We start from the raw sequence: 12,016 nt of genomic DNA on the forward strand, positions 1-12,016 counted from the left end.
TTGTAGCCATTATTTTACCTGTTAAGTAGAGTGCCTGGTTTTGGTAAAATTATCCCACAGGTTTTGTTTATGCTTCATTTGAAATGAAATCAATATATTACACTTAAAATTCAGGTCTTACTTAAAGCAGGTGCTTTGCAATATGCAGGTTGTTACCATAGAAACTAGGAAGGTATGTTTGGTTTTTGGTAAATTTGTTTCTGAGTGACATTTGGCCTTGATTATGTGGCTTGTACATTTCAACTCAAACAGTATTGTGCATCATGGGTATACATGTATAACTGCGTCTATGGTTTTGAAAGAAATAGAAACATTAGTGTTTACTTGTTGTTTGTGTGAATGGGGAGGACAGTTTCTAGTTCTTACTTAATTAGTATCATGACTACCAGTAATCTAGTTTACCAGACTACATATTTGCCTTTATAGTAACTATGGTATATATGGATCTCCTAAATGTGTACATAACAATTTTTTATTTTCATTTCTTGGAAATATAATTCTAACTACTCATTGGTTTCAAATAAGGCAATCACCCTGCCCCTATCCAGACATGGATTTACTAACACGTCATGTTGTAATGCAGGGAAGTCAGAATTTTAGTACGTGTAATTGCTTCAGGGAATTCTTACTGCAATGAGAAGTTATCATTTCACCAAAATAAGCATCCACACATTGTGTTCTTTAGTTCATTAGCGTTATTTGTAATTCAATTAACAAAAACACAATAGAAACAAATTGAAAGTCTCTCAGTTTTGATTTATTTTAATAAAAGAAATCTCTGTAGAATATTCACAGTCATGTCTTCTATCTGGAAGGAGTTAGCTTTATCCGATTCATCTATTGAAATGTACATGGTAAGAATTGGGGCATCAATAGACAATTGGCTGTGACAATAGGTCATTAGGGTCATAGCTGTGCTTGTGACTAGCATGCCAGTATTGTGCCCTAATCGCAGTAAGTAGATTCCAATGTACAGTTCAACTCTCTGAACACCAAAGTCAATTTTTACTCACCATCACAAATTTTAAACCAAATAATTTTTTATAATTTTTCCAAAATTTTGATCAAGCACCATTCCAACAGAGTGAAACATCCAGCATCTTATTGTCAAAGTTTTCGTAAGCCCCTTTTAAGTTTTCTTGCATGTTGTACTGTAATCAGGATTGCAAATAATTGACACAGAAACTAAAAACTGGACGGGGACTATGTCATTGACAATGGCTTGTTTTACTCATAAACATAATTACAGGCAAGTGGTGAGGTAAAAAGTGTTTTTAAGTAATACATGTACATATATATCAAAACATTTTCTCAGTCAACGCAAATAGAATTAGAAAGCCTCACTCTGATAACTTGAAAAGTTGAAAGTTCATCAGTACCATAATTGGATGGCATGAGAGACCTGATGCACGAATTCATGTTTTTGATTAGATAGCTGCTTGCATGACCCTGTATTGGTACAAGCTCGCCAAATCGACAAAGTTCTTGGTTTGCGCAATTTTGAATTTCCAATTGTGTCTAAATTATTCAAAAAATGAACTTGCATTATATTTTTCTGTTGATTTAATAGGGAAAATATGAACGAGGTTATAGATATACATTTCTTCACAGAAACTGTTAGTTACATATTTTTCTTTTCATTGTCATTTTAGCTTAGCTGTATTATTGCATTATTTCACCATCATGTCTGTGCAATGGTTATTGTTTGTGTACACTTTGAGCTTATTCAATTAGAAAATTGATAACACTTGGTAATTACCTTTATCAAATTAATTTCTTCCACTACAAAGATTTTTTTGAATTTTAAGATTTAGATTTGTTAATGCTTGCATATACATAGATTTAGATTTGTTAATGCTTGCATATACATAGATTTAGATTTGTTAATGCTTGCATATACATAGATTTAGATTTGTTAATGCTTGCATATACATAGATTTAGATTTGTTAATGCTTGCATATACATAGATTTAGATTTGTTAATGCTTGCATATACATGCATTAAGTTTATTGTACTAATAATGTAAGCAGTATTGTTAGAGTGAAATAAAAAAACTAATCAAATTATGGAGTAATTCATTTAGAAATTTTACATTACACATGTAGACATTTGTTTGGATTTCTAGACTAGGTTTTGGAGCATGGTTGAAGAATGAATAATTAGAAATAATTCGGATTTCAGTTCAACTGATAAATTAGAATGTGTATGTACTGTTGAATACCTTATTTTCAATATTTACTTTGAAGGGGTGATTCAGCGTTAATAAAATCTTGTAAAAAAAATTTTCTGAATGATTTATAATATTTTGTAACAAATCAGGGAAAAACTTCGATGTCTCAACCCCTAATAGCTATGTAGACTGTCTACTACTGCTTTAGAAAATACTTGTATAGTACTGTAATGCTACTGGTAATTTACATTTCACAGTAAGGCCACTCTAATAGAATTTTTCGTTTTGCATGTTTATATCTACTAGTACCCAATTCCATGTGAAATATAGCAGCGTCAATTTGTTTTGGTAGTGATCACTCAACTTAAGAACATCCCATGTATTATGTGTTTAATTAATGAAAAATGGCATAAATTCCATTTTTAAAGTTTGCTGTTTGTTAAAAAGTGTCAATAATATTTATTTGCAGTATAGTTAAGGCAGTAAGTCAATTTGTGTATGCTAGTACTGTTTTGTACAGAGTTTATTTTCAATGAAAAATAATTCCAAGTGAAATTACAGTAGGTGATTAAAATTGAATCTGTCAGCCGTGATGGATGAGAGCTTGCTGAGGATTAAATTAATCTGGCTTTGACTTCAGTAATGTATAATTACACTTGAACCTTGCCTCTGGTAAATGTATATGAACATGTGATATGATATTCTAAATGTGACTTCTCTTAGATAAATTACCATGTATTGTTCCTAGACATATCTTATTGTGTACCTGCTTCACTGCCAGTATCAAATTATTCACATTCCTATAAAATTGTTGCATTCAAAATCTGCTTTAGAAAAAAAAAGTACATAGATTTGAATGTTATTTTCTTTTATTTAATATTTTATTTGAAATTCATAAAGAAAAAAATATAGATCAGATACCAAGTCACAAAGAACTGAAAATTCTGGTGAGGGGAATGCATAACATTTAGCAATACGAGATGAGATTTTATTTAGTTTTATATAATAGTGTATACAGATGAATACCATGATACATGTATAACCATGCCCTTTCTATTGAAACCTCTGAACAATCCAATCTGCTTTCACTACATACCGACCACCATTTATTAGACCTCTAAGAAACCTTTGATAAGAAATGATGGAGATCCAAACTGGGTATCTCTGTTGCTTAGCAACAGATAGCATCATTGCATTCAGGGATTTGCTGTGAGTAAATTTGACTGATTTCTCATAATCCTATAATCTTCTCTGGTAAATGATGAGGTCTGCTTCTTGTGTTCAATCTTTTAAATATTATTAGTCTGGTGTGTTAAGGCAGCTGCGTTTGATGATTTTCTGTTGACTGCCAAGATTCATTATTGTGATTTGATTGATGTGTTGCAATGCAATGCAAATCAATTCAGCTAGTGTCATTAAATAGAAGTCATTGTAATCCAATGGTGGCTCAGTGCTGCAAATACCTTGTTTCATGATTTTTAAAAGATCGAAATGATGTAAATCTTTCTTCTTTTTTGTGACAGACAGTTTGAAAATTTAATATATGCAAGCACTAATATAGTGCATTTTGCCACAGAAACCAAACATCAAAGTAACACTTATAAATCCTTATAAAATCATTTATAAATTAGAAACAAATTTGTTTTTAAATAAAACAAATACTACTAATGTGTGAGATATATTTCAATGATCCACTCCTGTGTGCGATTACTGCAGTTTTTGTGTTTCTATTGGAGATCTGCTTTTATTAGTCAAAATGGAAAATGTAATAATTATTTCTTCATTCTATGTTTGATGAATATAATTCCTCTCATCCTAGCTAACTATATATAAATAAATCATTGGACTCTATGCCTAGTGTGTGTTTAATAAATCAATAGATACAAACTGTAATAATATATATAATATTCTTTTATTTATTATACTGGTGCATGTAAAATTAAATGAATATGAATATTTTGCAGTAATATTTTTATCCCCATTTGTTAAATTCTCCTTTGTACTAATATTAATCCAGTAGACTGAGTACATATTCATTGTGTGTAGCATGTTCAGATATCAGTTACAGCCAGACAGAGGAATGACTAACAACTTAGGAGTGGTTCATTAGTAATGTGTACCGTTTACAGAGCACTGTACTATACAATGCATGAAAACTGTTCTCTGCCTACATTGTATATTGCTGTGCAAATTTGCTAACATTCTGAATTGTGGTTTAACCTTGTTGGTTTCTCGACGGATATCTGTAATAAAAAAATAATCACTAAGTGGGTGTGTCAGATACGTTCATGTATTATAGGTACATGTATATAGGTATACTAGTAATTTTTATATAAAAGCTACATATGTACGTACCCGGTACATATTTGAACATAAACATGCAGGCACTCTGAAGTGCATGTGCTTACGGTGACCCTGGTCTTTGACCTTCAAACTTTGCCAGAGACAAATTGTGTCACGTTTCACAAAAATTAAGCTGCATATTTTTTCCATATTTTTCCTTACTGCACATATATGCAATGCATTGTGGGAGAGAACCTCCAATTTATATACAATGCAAAACCATCATCACACTAGAAACTCGCTAAATTATATTTCAATTTCAAAAAAAGCTACTGATAAATTATAAATTTTCTGGCTTTCAGTATTCTGATGGTACAGGTATATGTATAATGATGAAACAAACATGACATAAAGTATTCTGATGGTACAGGTATATGTATAATGATGAAACAAACATGACATAAAGTATTCTGATGGTACAGGTATATGTATAATGATGAAACAAACATGACATAAAGTATTCTGATGGTACAGGTATATGTATAATGATGAAACAAACATGACATAAAGTATTCTGATGGTACAGGTATATGTATAATGATGAAACAAACATGACATAAAGTATTCTGATGGTATAGGTATATGTATAATGATGAAACAAACATGACATAAAGTATTCTGATGGTACAGGTATATGTATAATGATGAAACAAACATGACATAAAGTATTCTGATGGTACAGGTATATGTATAATAAAGTCTTGAACTTGGCTCTAATCTCCTTAAGAGTACTTACTGGTAGTACATGTACATTTGATGTCAAAAAAATGTGAAGAAAAATAGTTTGTACTTGAATAAATAATCATTGTGCATAGAATAAGTTTTATTGACAATGTCAAGTGTAACACAACTAAGGGAATAGAAATGCGGTGTATACCATGCCTCAGTGTCATAGAGGGCGTGATTTTCCGTCAATATACTCCATCAATTCAATAACCCTTGTTTACATATTGAACTCATTGCCAGCAAAAACAAAGCTGGATGTTGAGCTAATTGAAGAGAAATAGGTAACTGCGGAGTTCATCTTTTGAGAGATGAGATGGCAACAGAGATACCAATATTTACACCCATTAAAAGCATATCTCTAATACAGGTGAATTTATTGGTAGAATTATTAGTTAAGATGAATTAGAGCTGTATTAAAACCATGTATAAAAGTTAGCGTTTCTAGTTAGGTAAATAAAATAGAAAAGTGGATTTAAAAAAGTTCAATTTTGAAGATTGTATTTTTATCATGATTTTATTTCTTTACATGTATTCAGATAAACACTATGAGCAGCAGTATGGCTAGTACATACCTACATCTATAGTGATTTTGTTGGTGGGGAATTTACATGTACCAACAGAACTAATACGGTACTACAATTTATATGGCATGCAAAAGTACTTTTTGTAAAAACATGTGCAGATAAAAATACAAGGCCTAAATATACCTGCAGGTGCATTTATTAATAGCATTCACAATAATCTTTGCTCAGATGAAAATATAGAATAAACGTATCTACACTGTATTTGGTCTATCAGTACATATGGCGTATAAGCTTTCATAAATGACAAAGGTGCCTACGGTCAAAATTAAATATATTTAAAAATTTTCATTTATACAATGCATGCAACTTTATATACGCTTCAAATAGAGCAAATATGGTATGGTAGTTAAGACACTGTACATGTTCAACCGAGGTATCTGACAACTGACAGAAAGTTGACTGCCAGAAGATCAAATCTTATCCAGCACCAAATAACCTAACTGCATTAATAGACACATCAATACTGTTAGAGAGTTAGATAAAGATACCCCTCTGTGTTTGAATGAAGCTGACAAGAACAGCAAGTATAGATACTCTTAGATGGAAATCAATGTGGAACGTGCTAGAAATAATTCTATCAATGCAAAGTGTTGTAGGAACTATTAGTTAAGTTTAGGATTTACATGGAGTCAGTGTTGGAATATTCTGTATGTCATCTACATATCAAATATGATGACAGCGTATTGCAGAATAAAACTTAGTAATGATAATAATAAAAAAAATCATTAATAATAGTCATAAGTCATACATGTACAAATCATAATTTGTCCTCATTTATGTGCATGTTTATTTAATTTATTTATTTTTTGAAAAACAAGATGTCAAAAAATTCTAAATAATCTATTAACAATGTGGCCAGGTGTTTTTATGTCCCTGCTGTAACTTTGGTCCATGCTACCAATACTGAAATATGAAAAACTGCTTTACATGGAGTACTGTATTTGCTCTATTAGAAGAACTTCTCTGATAGAAGTGTTTATAAACCCAAATTTGCATTTATTGTATGCTGGAACATTGAAATCATTTGACCATACACTCACTGCTGTAATTTTCATAAGCACATGTGCTTCTAATATGCAAATAGGATAACTGATTTGCTATGTTTACAACAACATGTACCTCTCTAATAGAAGTGCACATATGGCAGAAATGTCATTATTGTACGCAAAGATCATTAAAAATATTGCCTATTTTGACCATAGAAACAACCCTGTCATTATCATAAATGCAATTGGACTACAAATAAAGCAAATACGGTTAATGAAATTAATCAATGCATTGCTACTTACACAATTGTGCCTGATTGGTTACCCAATACCCAACAGTCAGACCAATCAGGGAGCAGCTCTTTTGTTAGCAAGTTTTTTTTGACATATCAAATTGTGTCTTGTAAATATGCTTCCCCTCAACTGCCTCGTACCACCACCTATTAGTACTGCCATGTTTGGTAAATGAATTAATAAGTAACATGGCAAAAGTCAATGATTCATACATCATCATGATATCCATGGCAATCAGGTGTTTCTGAGCTTGACCACACACTGATACTGATAGTTTGCTACATTTCTTGCATATCAGGGAACTGACAAAGCGTTCCAGTTTATCCAATGAATAGTTTTAACAGTATCTTAAATTGGGCCAATAATAATGTCACTGTTGGAATGCATGGATGGTCAACAACAACAATTGTACGTGCCTGTACCAACCGCACATATAATTTCAGAGTTCGCTGAGCACTTATTAAAGCCAGTTGAAAATGAAACCCTTTCACTTTGAACATGAACAAAAAAAAAGGAAGAACAGGTGGAGGAGGGGTGACCACCAACATTGAGGTTGGATCTTGTGTTAATGGTACTTCCTCCACCTGGATGACTTATTTGTTTCCTCTACTGTTTTAATCCTGTATACACATGTATATGTTTCCCCAGAGGGAGTTGTGAGGTAATTAGATTTTCTAATGAAAGTGACTTATAGTGTTCAGCGGTCGCTAGGAATATGACTCGCAGCTTGTTGAAGAGCATTTTCATGTTTTCATCAACGATTAGTTTAAGGGTGAACAAAATTTCATTCGTGTTACATCTCTGGCTTAATTAACCAAAGCACAGCTTACTTCACGTATAAATCAAATATATACATGTACATGCCAGTAAATTGCATGCAGATCAATAACTCAGTTTGACATTCTCTACCTTTCCAGGGGTTGACCAATTATATTTGTGAGGGACTGTAATTCATTTTTGTCGAGCGTTTCAGTGTATGTGAATTTCTATGCTGTGATTGCTCTGTGAAATGCGTCTTCTTTTAACTGCTTTAAATTCACGAGAAAATTTTCTGCAATTTTGCGAGTCAAGGGAAATTGTGAAGTTTTTTAGCAGTAAACTGACTGGGATCGGCATTTTGGAAAATTTGTCCCTGTGAATGCTCTTAAAGTCATCAAACTGCGATAAACACTAGCATTGAAAACACAATGGTTTACTAAATATCTCATCAGTAATTTGATCTGTTAAAACTAAAACTGGTTTCTTTTCTTTTATTTAATAAGAGAGTTTGAAATATTATAAAATAATACATGTGTAGAGTAAAATCTTTCAGAGAAAACAGTCCTACTCACATGATGGGATTTGGAGAGCCAAACTCAATATTTAATCAAACCCTTAAAATTGGATTTTTCAACTCTATCTATCTCTGCTAATGTACTACATTGTTCCTATTTGTCAACTTCAAAGGAAAGTCGATGAAACCCGTCTTTTTACAGACAAAGCTTAGATTTGAAAGTGTTTCACAACATCAGTGGATAAATGGAGTAGGGATGAAGGATGAGGTAGTGTTCAACAAGCCGCCTATGTGTATACATAGCTTCTAAAATGGCTGACCCAAGTACTGCTAGAACTAAGGTACATTGTGTTGTATTTACGGAAACTAAGTGGATGAATACATGACCCTGTCAGATGAAAGCATTTGGATCTCCCTTTCGCACAAACTTGCCCGTACTTTAATAAAACCTAGGGTTCATAGGTCACTGTGTAATATGTTTTGACTTTAACTGTTAGTATCACCATGTAGCTAATATTTACCAATTTGTCATCACCATGACTTAATGGGTGAATTAGACAACCTTATACAAACTCCTCAAGTACTGGGGTCACTATCAGGTGACCATTTAAGTATTGGATACCAGTAGCACTGCGGTGGTCATTTTGCGAAAACCGACTGCAAGCATCAAGTGCATGAACTGTCGGGATAGTTCCCCCAATTGTGTGGCACTGAGGGTGTATGGCAGGTAAAACAATTTGATTTCATGTTAATATTTTAAACCATGTTAATACTTTGCATAAAGTTTAGTGCATGATATGATACAGTATGAAGTATCACATCACATGTGGCTCAAAGTCGCATGGTACATACAAGTACCATACCATTGATGGATAAGTCATTCCATGGTGCTTTGTTTTGGTAGATTGAATGTTGATAAGTCATTCCTTGTTGCTTTGTTTTGGTAGATTGAATGTTGATTGAACAATTTAATTTGTTACATAACTATGCTATTCTGTGCTGATTCTGAAATTTCATAGTACATACAGGAATGAAGTGATTAGAAATGTAAAGTAAATCATTGAATAAGACCTTGATCCACTCATATTTCAAGTATTGTATTCTCAATATTAGGAGTAGATATAAACCAAAAATTGATTGGCTGTTGATTCATTAAATATTACTTTTTATTTACCAGGTGTTTCGTTAAGAGCCGGCCGCCGGCCATATGGCGTGCTACAAGCCCAAATTGGCTGTCTATTTTCTGTCCTGGCCGCCTACACCGGTCTCGCTGCAGTGCTTCACTGCTGAGAGCCTTTTTATTTTATTTTTGGTCTGTTGTTACAGGATGATGGCCTGCTATTAAATTTACCATAGAAAACACTGTGGTTTACATAAGTGCATACAATATTAGAACAAATATACTATGCTTATACTGCTGTAAATAATAATTTTCTTGCTACAGAGTTCAGAGAGCACTTGTCAATACTTAATACTCATATTTGTTATTTATGAATGGTAAACCAATAGGCAGTAGATAATAATGTATTTTCCATGTGATATATTATTATATAATATTAAATTATTCTACAAACTGTACATTCATATATGATTAATTAAATAATTAATTAAATAAATGTTCACTATGCCTAAATGTACCCCTCAAATAGAAAAAAGATTAGATGCATGTGCACCAGATTTCTGCATTGCATAGTTGTTTGTCACATTATTATAAAGTTCATCTGGCATAGATATTATACTTGCTAGGAAGAAAAATTCACTGAATTAATGGATACATTTGTATAAATGTATTTAGGTAATGTAGCCATTCCTGATTGGATCCCTGCATTTCACAAAGTTCAAAGGTCATACATTAGGGTACTCCATACTGTGATAATGGTGGTCTTATATAGAATACACTTTATCTGACTGCAGGTATTCCATTCATTTGATGTCTTGCCATGCTCTTTACTACTTGGTGTGTGACTTCACAGTTCATTGATGGCCTGTAATTGCAGCTTCTATATACACCTTTTATGTTTTCTGTTAATGTTCAGTATTAGTGCTCTAAAATACTAGAAAAACAGCCATTATCCATTCTCAGTGAACCCTTTGTCAACTTTAATTATTAGTCCCTGTTCGGGTGAAGTTCGAAAACGTTGAATTTATATATTATCAGTATGTTAATATAGATTCATTTTTGCATGTGTGTGCATCCATTTATCCATGCATTATTGTGTTCTCATCTATATCTCACTCAGACATAGCCAGACTGATCATGTTCAATCATCAAACATTATGCATCTTGGGATACGTATGCATGTTCATTTGTATTACTATAATAAATAGCAGAATTCACTAGTTCTCTGGAAACTAATCTTAGTCATGCATGGACAGATTTAATTTAAATGTGGTACATACATGTACATTAAACATAATAGGAGCTTGATGCATTTTATTTTTTAGATCCAATTCAAAATGGCCGACTGGTGGCCATTTTATTTTTACAAATACTTTTTCGGAGCAATATTTCATACCTTGACTGATCACATTCAGCTTCATATGTGCGCAATACATCATGTCCCACATGTACACATGCATTAGTTTTACGATCCAATTTCAATATGGCTGAATGGCCATTTTTGTGCTGAAATGCATCAAAATCAAAGATCACCGACCTTGATGCATGGCAATAATCTAATTCGAAATAGCCAACGATGGGTATAGGTATTTTGTTTTAACAATATCTCTTTACAATAACAACATGTCTTGAACATTCAAACTTTACACATTATGTCACACATACATGTACATGTACACTTGTTCCAAATCCTGATTCAAAATGGCCGATTCGTTTTATTTTCGTTTACTAGCATATACTGTCAGAGGTGTTTCTATGGATAAAATATGACTTATTTGAATGATTCTGGATACAACAAATACAGTATTTTGTTTATACATTGTATGTGCTTTTATTGGAGATGTGCTTCTAATAGAGATACAGTATGCATAATAAAATGGACGTAAATACACCAACTTGCATGATTTATTATGAGATATATGCAACACAGTGTACACATGTGATACCCTTTTCAATAGTCTTGAGGGTTTTATGTGTTATAAATTAAAAGAAAAAGGGTAAAAATTCTCAATACATTGTTTTTTATTAAATTTCTATCATTATATTACCTCATCATTGATTTGTGACTAGTTGGGAACATACCGGTTTTCAATACTGTTTTGAACAGTAAAATGCATCTCCTTCTGTGTCCATGTACTCTGATTAGAATGTTAAGGTGAGAGACAGGTTTAATAATAGTGCCCTCAATCTGGTGTATTCAAGTACCGTTGTTGAGCTCTCATGTCGACTACCGTAATCATTTTTGCAGTCTATGTAATAGCACTTTGGATTTTGAAAACGCTCTCCAACCATGTATGCAGTACAGTTGTCTATTTATCAAAACAGAAACATATAACATGTATATTTTTCTGTCAAACCTACTGATGCCGAGAGACCAGATGAACCCAGGCTGCTCCCATCCCTTTGGTAAACATCTTGTTTATTTTATTCTGTTGACAGACGTGTTCTCTTTGAAACTGAAGTAAACTGTGGCTGTCCAAGTGTGACACTATACATATATAGCTGGCGTCACTGTAAGG

The 12,016-nt window shown here is 32.6% G+C and overlaps 1 protein-coding gene across 1 annotated transcript in view; it reads left to right on the plus strand.

Moving 5' to 3' along the window:
• The window catches only part of LOC144346253 (ly6/PLAUR domain-containing protein 6B-like), a 77,646-nt gene that overhangs the window by 1,632 nt on the left and 63,998 nt on the right, over nucleotides 1-12,016 (plus strand). The window contains exon 2 of the mRNA XM_085500999.1: nucleotides 11,937-12,015. The gene's annotated coding sequence lies outside the window, so the exon portion shown is untranslated. The remainder of the gene's footprint in view (nucleotides 1-11,936; nucleotide 12,016) is intronic.

The sequence above is a fragment of the Saccoglossus kowalevskii genome, chromosome 7 (genome assembly GCF_978046115.1).
Source record: "Saccoglossus kowalevskii chromosome 7, keSacKowa6.1, whole genome shotgun sequence".
In the NCBI taxonomy this organism is placed as follows: domain Eukaryota; kingdom Metazoa; phylum Hemichordata; class Enteropneusta; family Harrimaniidae; genus Saccoglossus; species Saccoglossus kowalevskii.